This window comes from Oncorhynchus tshawytscha, linkage group LG09 (assembly GCF_018296145.1).
Source record: "Oncorhynchus tshawytscha isolate Ot180627B linkage group LG09, Otsh_v2.0, whole genome shotgun sequence".
NCBI lineage: Eukaryota > Metazoa > Chordata > Actinopteri > Salmoniformes > Salmonidae > Oncorhynchus > Oncorhynchus tshawytscha.
Window position 1 is genome coordinate 68,896,152 of NC_056437.1, and position 13,916 is coordinate 68,910,067.

At 43.9% G+C, this 13,916-nt stretch overlaps 1 protein-coding gene and 1 pseudogene across 1 annotated transcript in view; both read right to left on the reverse strand.

Moving 5' to 3' along the window:
• LOC112259172 (interferon a3-like) overlaps positions 1-13,916 on the reverse strand; it is a 148,176-nt gene that overhangs the window by 128,075 nt on the left and 6,185 nt on the right. The window lies entirely within an intron of this gene.
• Positions 9,178-12,417, reverse strand: LOC112258511 (annotated as a pseudogene).

Consider the following 13,916-nt stretch of genomic DNA (forward strand, 5'->3'; position numbering starts at 1 on the left):
GACAGGCGGGAGACTCTAGCAGCTATGGACAGGCGGGAGACTCTAGCAGCTCTGGACAGGCGGGAGACTCTAGCAGCTCTGGACAGGTGGGAGACTCTAGCAGCTCAGGACAGACTGGCCGGAGACTCTAGGAGCTCTGGACAGGCAGGAGACTCTAGCAGCTCTGGACAGGCGGGAGACTCTAGCAGCTCTGGACAGGCGGGAGACTCTAGCAGCTCTGGACAGGCGGGAGACTCTAGCAGCTCTGGACAGGCGGGAGACTCTAGCAGCTCTGGACAGGCGGGATACTCTAGCAGCTCTGGACAGGCGGGAGACTCTAGCAGCTCTGGACAGGCGGGAGACTCTAGCAGCTCTGGACAGGCGGGAGACTCTCGCAGCTCAGGACAGACTGGCCGGAGACTCTAGGAGCTCTGGACAGGCGGGAGACTCTAGCAGCTCTGGACAGGCAGGAGACTCTAGCAGCTCTGGACAGGCGGGAGACTCTAGCAGCTCAGGACAGACTGGCGGGAGACTCTAGCAGCTCTGGACAGGCGGAAGACTCTAGCAGCTCAGGACAGGCTGGCCGGAGACTCTAGGAGCTCTGGATAAGCGGGAGACTCTAGCAGCGCTGGAGAGGAGCAAGGCTCTGGCAGCGCTGAAAAGGCGGGAGACTCTAGCAGCTCTGGACATGAGGGAGACTCTAGCAGCTCTGGACAGGCGGGAGACTCTAGCAGCTCTGGACAGGCGGGAGACTCTAGCAGCTCTGGACAGGCGGAAGACTCTAGCAGCTGCCTCTCGGGCTTCCTTGCCAGTCGCGTTCCCTCGTATCGTTAGCTCCTCTCTCCGACTGCCTCTGCTCTTCTCGCTGCCTCCACCTGTTCCCATGGTAGGCGATCCCTACCAGCCAGGATCTCCTCCCATGTGTAGCAACCCTTGCCATCCAAAATGTCATCAAATGTCCAGGAATCCTGACATTGCTGCTGCTGATGCCTCTCAGGCTGCTGCTGCTGATGCCTCTCAGGCTGCTGCTGCTGCCTCTGCTGCTGCTGCCTCTCCTGCTGCACTTTGGGTCAGCGTTATTCCCCTGGCTTAGCCCAGGGTCCTCTCCCCTCTAGGATTTCCTCCCACGTGCAGGAGTCTTGTGTCCTCGGCCGCTGTTGCTGCTGCCCGTTACCACCACTGAAGAGGAGGTGTAGCAAGGATCGGACCAATATGCGGCGTGGTAAGTGTCCATGGTATTTAACATGAACACAAATACAAAACAACAAAGTGAACTGGCAACGAAACAGTCCCGTGTGGCACAAACACTGACACAGGAAACAATCACCCACAAAATACCCAAAGAACATGGCTGCCTAAATATGGTTCCCAATCAGAGACAACGAGAAACACCTGCCTCTAATTGAGAACCAATCTAGGCAACCATAGACTTACATAAACACATAGACTAGAAAACACCCCATAAACATACAAAACCCCTAGACCAGACCAAACACATAAATCCCCCATGTCACACCCTGACCTAGCCAAAATAATAAAGAAAACAAAGATAACTAAGGCCAGGGTGTGACACGAGGACAAACCAACCAGAAATGTGTTTTTTGAGGTCACTCTCGGTTCAATGGGTCTTCTATGTGGATCTAGATTTCTAAGGCACTTGCTTGCAGTTCCTATCGCTTCCACTAGATGTCAACAGTATTTAGAAATTGGTTGATGTTTTTCCTTTCTGTAATGAAGAAGTAGGGCAGTTCAGAACGAGGGTCGAGTGAAGTGTACTGTTTGTTAGAGGTGTGTGACCTGAAAGCTCGCTCCACTTTGTTTTTATCCGCTATTGAACGCAGTTTATCCCGTCTTTATCTATTTATTTTTTACGTAAAAAATACCTAAAGTTGTATTAGGAAAGTTTGAAATGTTTGGACAAAGTTGAACTTATTAGATATTTTGTAGTCATGTTGCGCGAGTTGGAACCAGTGTTTTTCTGGATCAAACGCACCAAATAAATGGACAATTTGGATATATAACGATGGAATAACTCGAAAGAAAGGACAATTTGTGATGTTTATGGGACATATTGGAATGCCAACAGAAGAAGCACGTCAAAGGTAAGGCATGAATTATATCGTTATTTCTGAGTTGTGTGTCGCGCCTTGCGGGTTGAATTATGATTGTCTGTGTTTGTTTGATCGGGTGCTGTCCTCAGATAATAGCATGGTTTGCTTTTGTCGTAAAGCCTTTTGAATCTGACAGGTTGGCTGGATTAACAACAAGTGTAGCTTTAATTTGATGTATCGCATGTGTGATTTCATGAAAGTTTAAAATTTATAGTAATTTAATTTGAATTTGGCGCTCTGCATTTCACCGGATGTTGTCAAATTGATCCCGTTGAAGGGATTTGATCCCTAAGAAGTTGTTAAGCCCCTTGGGTGTATAAGAATATTTTGATGATAAATACACAATGCAGAGGATGAGAGGACAACAAAATAGAGTACTAATGGTCAATAGCAAATTGTAAATAGGAGTTGGGTTTCAGTTCAACATCTGTCCAGAATCTGTGGAATGCCACTTCTGAACTCAGAGCGACGTGTGCTATGTGTGCCACGTTGTCACTGGTCTGTACATTGAGTCGGGGGCAGGATTTGGCCATTGGCCAAGTTGTACTGCAAGGACTTCTGATTGGTCAACCCCAGGCTAGGGTGGAGGGGTTATAAATGGCATCCTGTTCCTTTGTTCGGTGGGGAAAATCTGAGGACAGAGTAGACTGAACATCTGAACATCTACCTCCCAGCATTACATCTGGATTTGTCCTCTCTGAATAAACCAATTTTTCTCCCCTGATTTGCTTTGGATATTGTGTTATTGAAGAATAACGTACATTGCTAACAGGTGCTGACATAGAGTTACATTAGAATTACCCATCCAAGAAGGCTCAAGGTCATTGGCCACAGATAAAATTATGTTAAATCATGTTCTATCTACCGTAGCTTTGATTGGACTGATAAAGTCAACATCCAGCTTTCAAAATCTTAGCTCGCAAGCTAGTCAAGCAGTCATCATCATGACTCACATTGACAATCTACTGTTAAATCCTTTTCAAGCCTTGTCATATGAAGAGATGCTGTAGAAAAAACGTATCAGTGCTCACCAGAAATTAGACATGAACATTACACAACAAGTTGGAAACTGCAAATTCAACAATGAGGGGTTTGGAAGGAATCAGTGGCTAATTTCTAATAACTAGCCTGCTATTCAGTAGACTTGTGTGTGGGTTTAAGAGTCTCTTTCCAACATTAAAAGGATAAACTTTCAACAACAAGGGCCAGAAAATGTTGAGTACATTGTCCATGGTGTCAATCCAGCATGACTTTTTATGTGTTCAAAACAACTGGAAACAACTGGGAAATCTAAGACTTCAGTGAGTTCAAACATTTGGGAATTCTGAAAAAAAACGCGCTCTGACAGGGAGAATACGTTTTGAACAGTCATCCAACTCGGAATTTCATGTCGGGATCTCTAGCATTCCAACCTGAAGCTTAATGATGTCATGATTTAACCAGTTATTTTTTCTTGACTTCCCAGTTGTCTTGGAAGCGCCATAAATCAAGAGAATGCCAGACTTTGATGACAAAGTTTGATGAAAAAATGTGCACAAAGGATGGACTGCAGCGCCTCCTTCCTGTTCAAGTGAGCATGCAACACAAGCTGAGTTCAAAAATGTATTGCATGCTGCTGCATAAATGATGTAATATGCCAGGGCTTATATGTATACTCTAGCTATGAAAGTAATACTAAGTGTATGATGTGTAGTAAGCTGTTAGTAGACCATATGCCTCACCCTGATAAGTTGGTCAGTTTCCCCCTAATAACTTAGCCTACTGTTCTGACTTGGCAGTGCATATGTAGCCTATAGCCTGTTTTAGAGAAACGTAATCATTGAATATTGTAAGAGCTTTCGATGTCTGCTTATATGCCCCCTTTTTTATCCTATGGTTCTGACTTGGTGCACAGGGAGAATAGTGTAAGAACGTCCCATGTTCTGAATTCTGTCACTGTACATTTCAAAGTGCTGAACAAATAGTTATATTGATTACGCCCCTCCTAGCTTGCTCATGAATGTCTTTATCCGCTCATAGTCCCCTTATGCCGTAGTTTGTACAACTCAGTTATCAGTAGAAATCACATTTGTTTTAGCAAGTCAGCCATATTAGGTATGTTTATTTAAAGGCAGAAACAAGGCTAAATTAACTGTTTCCCTGACAGACAAGGCACCGCTAATAGCCAGGTGTAGCAGCACCTGGCTATGCACTCCATAGTGCTGAAAAGAAAGCTCTGCTGTTAGGACAGCTTTCTGTAGGCCCTAACAGTTTGTGGGGACCGTTAATCACCGTTATAGTGCAATTATTGTACTGTTCAGTGTTATGTTATATTGGCTTTGCTGGCATGCATAAACATTTTTTGGGGAGTTTGCCCAACCAAGATTTAGATGCTAAAAGCCAACCATCATGATAACCAGTTTTACATGGCGGAGTGTTCCATTTTGCACATTTATGAATGGATGAACATGGAAGGATGCTCCTCTAAAAATCATAAATAAGCACAACATCACACTTTTTCAGTATTTGGTGAGTGGGCTGACGTAAACCATTGATGATTGTGTCCGAGCACAATATATATGTTACGGTTTTCTTCCGTTGAAGGAGAATCGGACCAAAATGCAGCGTGGTTGATAATATACATCTTTAATGAAGATGAACACAAACAATACAAAACAACAAACGGAACGTGAAAACCTATACAGCCTATCTGGTGAATACAAAAACACTGAGACAGGAACAATCACCCACGAAACACTCAAAGAATATGGCTGCCTAAATATGGTTCCCAATCAGAGACAACGATAATCACCTGCCTCTGATTAAGCACCAATTCAGACAGCCACAGACTATGCTAGAAAACCCCACTAAGCCACAATCCCAAAACCTACGAAAAACCCCCATACATAAACACAACACAAAATAAACCCATGTCACACCCTGGCCTGGCCAAATAAATAAAGAAAACACAAAATACTAAGACCAGGGCGTGACAGAACCCCCCCCCACCCACCCAAGGTGCGGACTCCCGGCCGCACACCTAAACCCATAGGGGAGGGTCCGGGTGGGCGTCTGTCCACGGTGGCGGCTCCGGCTCGGGACGTGGACCCCACTCCAACCAAGTCTTATTCCCCCTGTAACGCGTCCTTTGATTGGCGACCCTCGCCGCCGACCTAGGCCTAATAACCCTCCCCAAGGACCCCACTGGACTGAGGGGCAGCTCGGGACTGAGGTAGAAGCTCGGGACTGAGGGGAAGCTCGGGACTGAGGAGAAGCTCGGGACTGAGGGGAAGCTCGGGACTGAGGGGAAGCTCGGGACTGAGGGGAAGCTCGGCACTGAGGGGAAGCTCGGCACTGAGGGGAAGCTCGGCAGGTAGTTGGCTCTGGCAGATCCTGGCTAGCTGGTGGTTCTGGCAGATCCTGGCTGACTGGCAGTTCCGGCAGATCCTGGCTGACTGACGGATCCTGGCTGACTGGCGGTTCCGGCAGATCCTGGCTGACTGGCGGATCCTGGCTGACTGGCGGATCTGGAAGATCCTGGCTGACTGGCGGATCCTGGCTGACTGGCGGATCTGGAAGATCCTGGCTGACTGGCGGATCCTGGCTGACTGGCGGCTCTAGCTGCTCTGGCTGCTCCATGCAGACTGACAGCTCTGGCTGATCCATGCAGACTGGCGGCTCTGGCAGCTCCATGCAGACTGGCATCTCCGGCTGCTACATGCAGACTGGAAGCTCCGGCTGCTCCATGCAGACTGGCATCTCCGGCTGCTCCATGCAGACTGGCATCTCCGGCTGCTCCATGCAGACTGGCATCTCCGGCTGCTCCATGCAGACTGGCAGCTCCGGCTGCTCCATGCAGACTGGCAGCTCCGGCTGCTCCATGCAGACTGGCAGCTCCGGCTGCTCCATGCAGACTGGCAGCTCCGGCTGCTCCATGCAGACTGGCATATCCGGCTGCTCCATGCAGACTGGCTGCTCCGGCTGCTCCATGCAGACTGGCTGCTCCGGCTGCTCCATGCAGACTGGCATCTCCGGCTGCTCCATGCTGATCTCCGGCTGGCAGCTCCGGCTGCTCCATGCAGACTGGCAGCTCTGGCTGCTCCCTACTGGCAGCTCTGGCTGCGCTGAACAGGCAGGAGACTGGAGAGGAGGAAGGCTCGGCAGCGCTGGAGACTCCGGAGCGCTGGAGAGGCTCTGATAGCGCTAGACAGGCGGGAGACTCCGGCAGCGCTGGAGAGGAAGGCTCTGGCAGCGCTAAACAGGCGGGAGACTCCGACAGCGCTAAACAGGCGGGAGACTCCGACAGCGCTGGAGAGGAGAAAGGCTCTGGCAGCGCTGAACAGGCGAGGCGCACTGAAGGCCTGGTGCATGGTGCTGGCACTGGTGGTACTGGGTCGAGGACACGCACAGGAAGACTGGTGCGGGGAGCTGCCACCGGAGGACTGGTGTGTGGAGGTGGCACTGGATAGACCGGACCGTGAAGGTGTACTGGAGAGCCTGAGAGCAGGGCTGGCACAGGACATGCAAGGCTAGGGAGGTGCACAGGAGGCCTAGTGCGTGAGGCTGGCACAATCTTCACCAGCCGACTAACACGCACCTCAGGACGAGTATGGAGTGCTGACCCAGGTGCCATCAAATCCCCGACACGCTCTGTCGGGCGAATATCGTACCTAAAGCACCAACCTAGCAACTCCCTCATAACTCTCTCTTCCACTTTCCCCATTAACTCCTTCACAGTCTCTGCTTCACTCACCTCCAACACCGGCTCTGGTTCTGGTCTCCTCCTTGGCTCCTCACGATAAACAGGGGGAGTTGGCTCAGGTCTGAACCCTGACTCTGCCACACTCTCCCTGAGCCCCCCCCCCAATAAATTTATGGGGCTGACTCTCGGGCATCCATCCGCGTCGCCGTGCTGCCTCTTCATACCAGTGCCTCTCCGCTTTCGCCGCCTCCAGTTCTTCTTTGGGGCGGCGATATTCTCCAGGCTGTGCCCAGGGTCCTTTTCCGTCCAATATCTCCTCCCAAGTCCAGAAGTCCTGTGATCGCTGCTCCTCACGATAAACAGGGGGAGTTGGCTCAGGTCTGAACCCTGACTCTGCCACACTCTCCCTGAGCCCCCCCCCAAGAAATTTTTGGGGCTGACTCTCGGGCTTCCTTCTGCGCCGCCGTGCTTTTCTCTTCAACTCCATTCTTCTATACCCCTCTTCGCACTGCTCCAGCGAATCCCTGGCGGGCTCCGGCACTCTCTCTGGGTCGAACGCTCACCTGTCTATTTCCTCCCAAGTCGTATATTCCAAACTTTGTCTCTCCTGCTGCCGCTGCCTGTCACCACGCCGCTTGGTCCTGTTGTGGTGGGTGATTCTGTTACGGTTTTCTTCCGTTGAAGGAGAGTCGGACCAAAATGCAGCGTGGTTGATAATATACATCTTTAATGAAGATGAACACAAACAATTCAAAACAACAAACGGAACGTGAAAACCTATACAGCCTATCTGGTGAATACAAAAACACTGAGACAGGAACAATCACCCACGAAACACTCAAAGAATATGGCTGCCTAAATATGGTTCCCAATCAGAGACAACGATAATCACCTGCCTCTGATTAAGCACCAATTCAGACAGCCATAGACTATGCTAGAAAACCCCACTAAGCCACAATCCCAAAACCTACGAAAAACCCCCATACATAAACACAACACAAAATAAACCCATGTCACACCCTACACAAAATAAACCCATGTCACACCCTGTCCTGGCCAAATAAATAAAGAAAACACAAAATACTAAGACCAGGGCGTGACAATATAGGCTAATTTCTAAATCTGTATTCCATGTAATTTTTTAAAAAATACTTAGAGGGGTTGTTTTCAGGGGCAGTGCTTGCAAGACAACGTGTTCATCAACATTCAACATTCATTTGAAGACACCCATTATCAACAGGTTGGTTAAGTCTGCAACTTTTAATGCTTTTTGGGTTAGTACATGATTCCATTTGTGTTATTTCATAGTGTAGATGTCTTCACTATTATTCTACAAAATAGAAAATAGTTCAAATAAAGAAAACCCTGAGGTGTGTCCAAACTTTTGACGTGTACTGTATATATATATATACTCCGGACTCAGACATTGCTCCTCCTAATATTTCTATGTGTCTTATGTGCACGTTGTAAATTCCTGAGAATCTCCTGATGGACACACTGTAGAGAGAGAGTAGACTTTTATGGAGAACAAAGGAAATCCTTTGTTCTCCTTTTACTTTTAGTGTCATGACTTCCGCCGAAGTCGGATCCTCTCCTTGTTCGGGCGGCGTTCGGCAATCAAGGTCACCTACTTTCTAGCCATCACCGCTCCATTTTGTCATGTATCCATTTCTCTTGTCTTGCTTCCATATACACCTGGCTTTCATTTCCCCAATCAATCTACTTGTATTTAACCCTCTGGTTCCCATCATGTTTTGTGTGTAATTGTGTCATGCTATGTGGTGTTATTTTACCCGCTTTACTTTTATGTTCTGTTTTTTGAGCGCGTTTGATTTATGTAGTGCTCTCGTTTAAGGAACAATAATAAAAGTGTGCCTGTTCATTATACTCTGCTCTCCTGCACCTGACTTCGCCTCCAATACACCATTGCCATTTAGATTTGTGTGTATTGTTGTGTATTGTTAGATATTACTTCAATGGTAGAGCTAGTACCACAATCATTCCACTACACCCATCAAAACATCTGCTAAATATGTTTGTGATAAATTATAATTTACTTGATTAAAAAAGATTATCGTTGTAAAAAATTATGAAGTTAAGTTTGAAAAAATTTGTAAAATAATTGATTTCATTGTAAAATATTTCATTATTACAAAAACAAACATTTCCTATAAGGTGGCAATAATAAATACAGAATGCAATGGCCTTCATAAATACAAAAATGAATGTACGAAAACATTATTACATGAGGCTATGTATAGCCTAAATCAAATATACGAGTATTCAGTATGAAAAAGGATTTACTCCACAGAGTTGTGAATACATTACTACACTATAAATAAATACGTTTAAAACAAATAAATAGGTATATAAATAAATAATATCTACACAACACAAACATAACGCTCATTGGCTACTTAATGTTGTGTCTAGTCTTTGTAGGTGTGCCAGCACCACTGTCCTTATGTCTTCCCGGCCGCTTGCGCTGTAATCCTGCATAAATTAAATACACTTGTGTCATGACGTTGGCCTCTTTGGGTATAGCAAGCCCATCCCCCTCTCCCTGCCTCCCCCTTTCCTCCTTCAACTAGGTTGCTGTGGTCAGAGAGACGTCGTAAATTCCTGAGAATCTCCTCATGGACACACAGTAGAGAGAGGGTAGACTTTTATGGAGAACAAAGGAAATCCTTCCACCTCACAGAACTTGAGGTACGAACAAATTTCATGTTCCGGAGAAAGTGTAAAAGATCAGTGAAGAATCCAGCTACGCACTGGTCCGTTTGTCACAACTTGGGAAGCTCATGGGAGACGGTGTGGCCACATTACCATAACGCTGTTTATATAATAGCCTCAGATATGTTGTAATTGTTGCATAAGATGAATGAGTGAGTATGATACTGTTTGTATAAATTGTGTAATATAATTGTGGACTGTTTAATGAAGAAAAATACAATTGATTTGAACTAAATCAGAGGACCGCCCCTGAGCCCAGTTAGGGTCAGGCCTCCTGGGACAGCCCCTTTTCTGCCATTCCGAATAAAACCCAACTTTGAGAATTTATCAGCAGACCGAGCTTACCTCAATTACGAGATGGCTAAAGGTTGCAGAGCATTGCTGAATCTTTTAACCATACCACGTGGTTAAACTCTTAGACTGTCGATACCGACAGAATGAGAACAAGTCTTTGATATTAATTACTAGTCTGCAGCTAGGAATTCGGTATCATTGAACGCGAAGAATGACCACTGCCGAAACATCCATTCTATAACGAATGTCACTCTAAACTATTCCCTCTAACCACAACCGAGAGTGAGAGAGAGGGAGAGAGACGGACAATTCTACAAAAGAAACAAACTTTTCACCAGCGATCAAGACGACACACTGAGCATAAATATATGTATATTGATTGCAATTGTTCCCCGAATGAGTGAGCGTTCATGTGTAAAGGATTAGCATTTTAATTGTTATAATTATCACTCTGTAGTGACTTCTTAGTCGACCCCCACTTCCCCTTTGTCTAACAAGCCGCCATGCTGGTTTAGCCCATTAGGGCACATTTCATGTAACCACATTTACCTTGTTTGTTTGTTTATTAATTTCTGTGAATTACTTAGTTAGTAATAAATAAATTATTTAAGACAATTGATGTATGGATGACTCATAGTGAAGACTGGGTTCGTGCAGATAACCAACAATTTATGATGTTTGGAATGAGACTAACGTGAGGTACAGTAAATAATTCATTAATTCGAAGACTAATTGATCAGATAAAATATCTGAAAAGTTAAAAAAATTATTTTGTAATCTGAATATTTTTCCTTGGTGCCCCGACTTCCTAGTTAATTAGTTACTAATTAATCAGTTGATCGCACAGTAACTAATTACAGAGAATCTTTGATAATGTCAAGTTCTGACCTTAGTTCCTTTGTTTTTGTCTTTGTTTTGGTATGGTCAGGGCGTGAGTTGGGTGGGTTGTCTATGTTAGTTTTTCTATGATTTTCTATTTCTGTGTTTGGCCTGATATGGTTCTCAATCAGAGGCAGCTGTCTATCGTTGTCCCTGATTGAGAACCATATTTATGTAGCCTGTTTTCAATTGTGTTTTGTGGGTGGTTTTTTTTCAGTCCTTGTGTGTCTACACCAGACAGAACTGTTTGGTTGTTTCTTTGTTGTTTTTGTTATTCAGTGTTCAGTTTGGATTTTTATTAAATAAGATGAACACTAACCACGTTGCGCTTTGGTCTTCTCCTTCTTCCCAAGACAGCCGTTACAGATAAAAATTATAAGTCTTCAGTTAATGATAGTAAAGACATGACACTTGTTAAGATTTGAGAATAGACACATGTTGTATCATCACATAAATACATCCAGATTTGGTGAATGTACTCTCTTTGTAAGACAAATGGATCAACCTACCTCGCGTTTCAAGTAATGCTTCAGGAACTTGAAGTGAAGGCTCATCTTTTTGTTCACTCTGTTGAAAGATTTTGATGGTCTCGTTTTCATAGCCTTTACCTGTTAGAACAAAATACAAATAATTATTTGAATATTATGATTTATTTAACATGTAACTACTTATATTATAATCTAATATGATAGGATAATGTTTTCATTTTTGCATTAATGTTAAGAGGCGAAAATCACAAATGACATACGCATTGGTCCAGCTCTGAGGTCTGGCGATAGAGGTCATTCATAAACTTGTCAACTCCTTTCTGGTCCCAGGCGGTGGACTCATATTTACCACTGCTGTACAATTTCTTTATAGCCTTCAGAGTATGCGAAATGAAGGCCATCTGTTCTTCAGCCTAGAAGAAGAGTGATTTGTGGGCAAATATCAGAAAATTTTAGCAAATTGCATATTCGTTATAACCTATTTATATACAGTGCATTCGGGAGGTGTTCAGAACCCTTCACACTCTGCGCATTTTGTTACATTACAGCCTTATTATAAAATGGATGAAATATTATTTGTTTCACCAATCCACACACAATAACCCATAATGACCAAGCCAAAACATGTTTTTAGACATTATTTCTCATTTTTCAAAACAAAAAACAGTTTTTGCTTTATCATTATGGGGTATTGTGTGTAGACTGATGATGATTTTTTATTTAATTGTAATCAATTTCAGAAATGGTCTGTAATGTAACAAAATGTGGAAAAGGTGAAGGGGTCTGAATACTTTCAGAATTCAGTGTTTAATCCACTCTTAGAAAAAAAGTTATGGATAGAACAAAACATTTTTTAGGCATATTTCTTACCTTGAAATTATTGACTTGTCTGTATTATTTGTCATGGAAAGTGATCTGAGGTTCTCGAGAGACTTCATGACCCGGAGATGCCAAAAAATATAAACAAAATATTGAATTATTATTACTGTACAAAAAGGAGTCAGGTAATTTAAATGAAACATAGCAGCTCATGAAATGTTGAAAAGATGACAAGAGCTCAATGAACAGGAACAAGTAAAAAAACACTACCCTATATCCTACCATTTTCTGAAGCATCGTTATGGTGTTGTTGCTGAACACTTGGAAACATGCACGGAGACCCGGGCAGTGTCTTCATCCACGTGCATCCTATAGTTTTATTCCAGGTGCAAATCGTCAGGACCAAGCACATCCAAAATCTGATTGAACCCATTTTAGCGTAGGTCTACTGTAGTTCTCGGTCTAGCCCGGAATCAACGTTGATGCCCTTCCGAAAGATAGCCTACTTCGTATAATTTTAACAAAACAAAGTTGTCCGCACAGGATAAGGAGATGAAGTGTTCTTCCTGACAGATCAATTTCTCGAATTCCCGAGTTCTGCCATGCTCCAATCTGTGTCGATCCTTTATACAAAGAAGTCTGCAAGGTATTCCAAAAGTGTAAGATGGAACTTCCATTACACTTTCATACCTGAGAGTGTTGTTTTAGGTCTGGAGAAAATGCAGGGAAAGGACAGCTGCACCTCTCGAATAAATGTTATACTTGATTAATTTGCTATTTTATCATGAAATATTGTCCTTTCAACCAGGATAAACATCTGAATCCATTTTAGTCAGACTATGACCGAAATAAATATCACCGTATAGAACAACATTGATATTGTCCTTTCACTTCGAAAAGAACAGCAAATTAATGTTTGAAAACGCAACACCTTTCAATTACACACGGAAGCTATGCTATCCAACTACGTTGTAACCACTTGCTTAAAGGGTAATTGTGGTTTCTGGACCTCAACTGTCTATTTAAAGATACAGATCAACGTTGTATGGGTTCTATCAATTACACACTCAACATTACTATATTTCGTTTTTGAAACGGCTTTAAGTGGTCTGAATTATATTGGTAGACCCGCACCATTTTGCTCCCTGTTTTCAGAATAAGACACTCCTAGCCTATGCAGTATAGACCTTGGCAATACCGCTTACCTTGGCATTAGTACTTAAACTGGAGCCTATATTTCGGATGGTTTTGAATCTGGGCCTCCACGCACTAGTGAGTAAAATATACGTTTTCACGTATTTCATTCGTGTGTTTTTAAAGATACATACACGCCTTACTTTGGTTGAAATTGTGCTAGCAATTTTGTAAAATTCTGTGGTGTGATGCAACCTTGAAATACAACGACCCTTTCGTTTAAATGTTTTCCGAAATGAGAAATTATTCCTACTAACAATTGTAAATCAACATCATCTTCAATGAAAAACAATAAACTCCTTTGCAAAACAAAGGAAACAAACATTTCAGCCGTAATTTCCTGCCCTTTAAGACATCATCATATCACTGTAAAACATTGTGATTCGGATAGTTATTCATTCTATCAAGTACACATTTACTGGATATCATGCAACATAATTATAACTCATCCAGGTATGTGAGTTGATGTTACCTCTGCATCAATTATTATCTTTCCACTGTAGAGACTGAAGAGTAACAGCACGGTTAGCGATTGAACTAACTGAACTAACATTCATAATGTGGAGTTTTAATTATGTTGCATTTCACAAGAATTAGGTTTTGTTGGAAGAGCTCGCTGGCTAGTTGAAACGCAAGTCTCAGTGTCCAAACCTTTTCCCCCTCCTGTAATCACAATAACACCCTGTGTAACCATGCAATTGAACTCGACTAACACATAAATTGTAGACACTCATGATC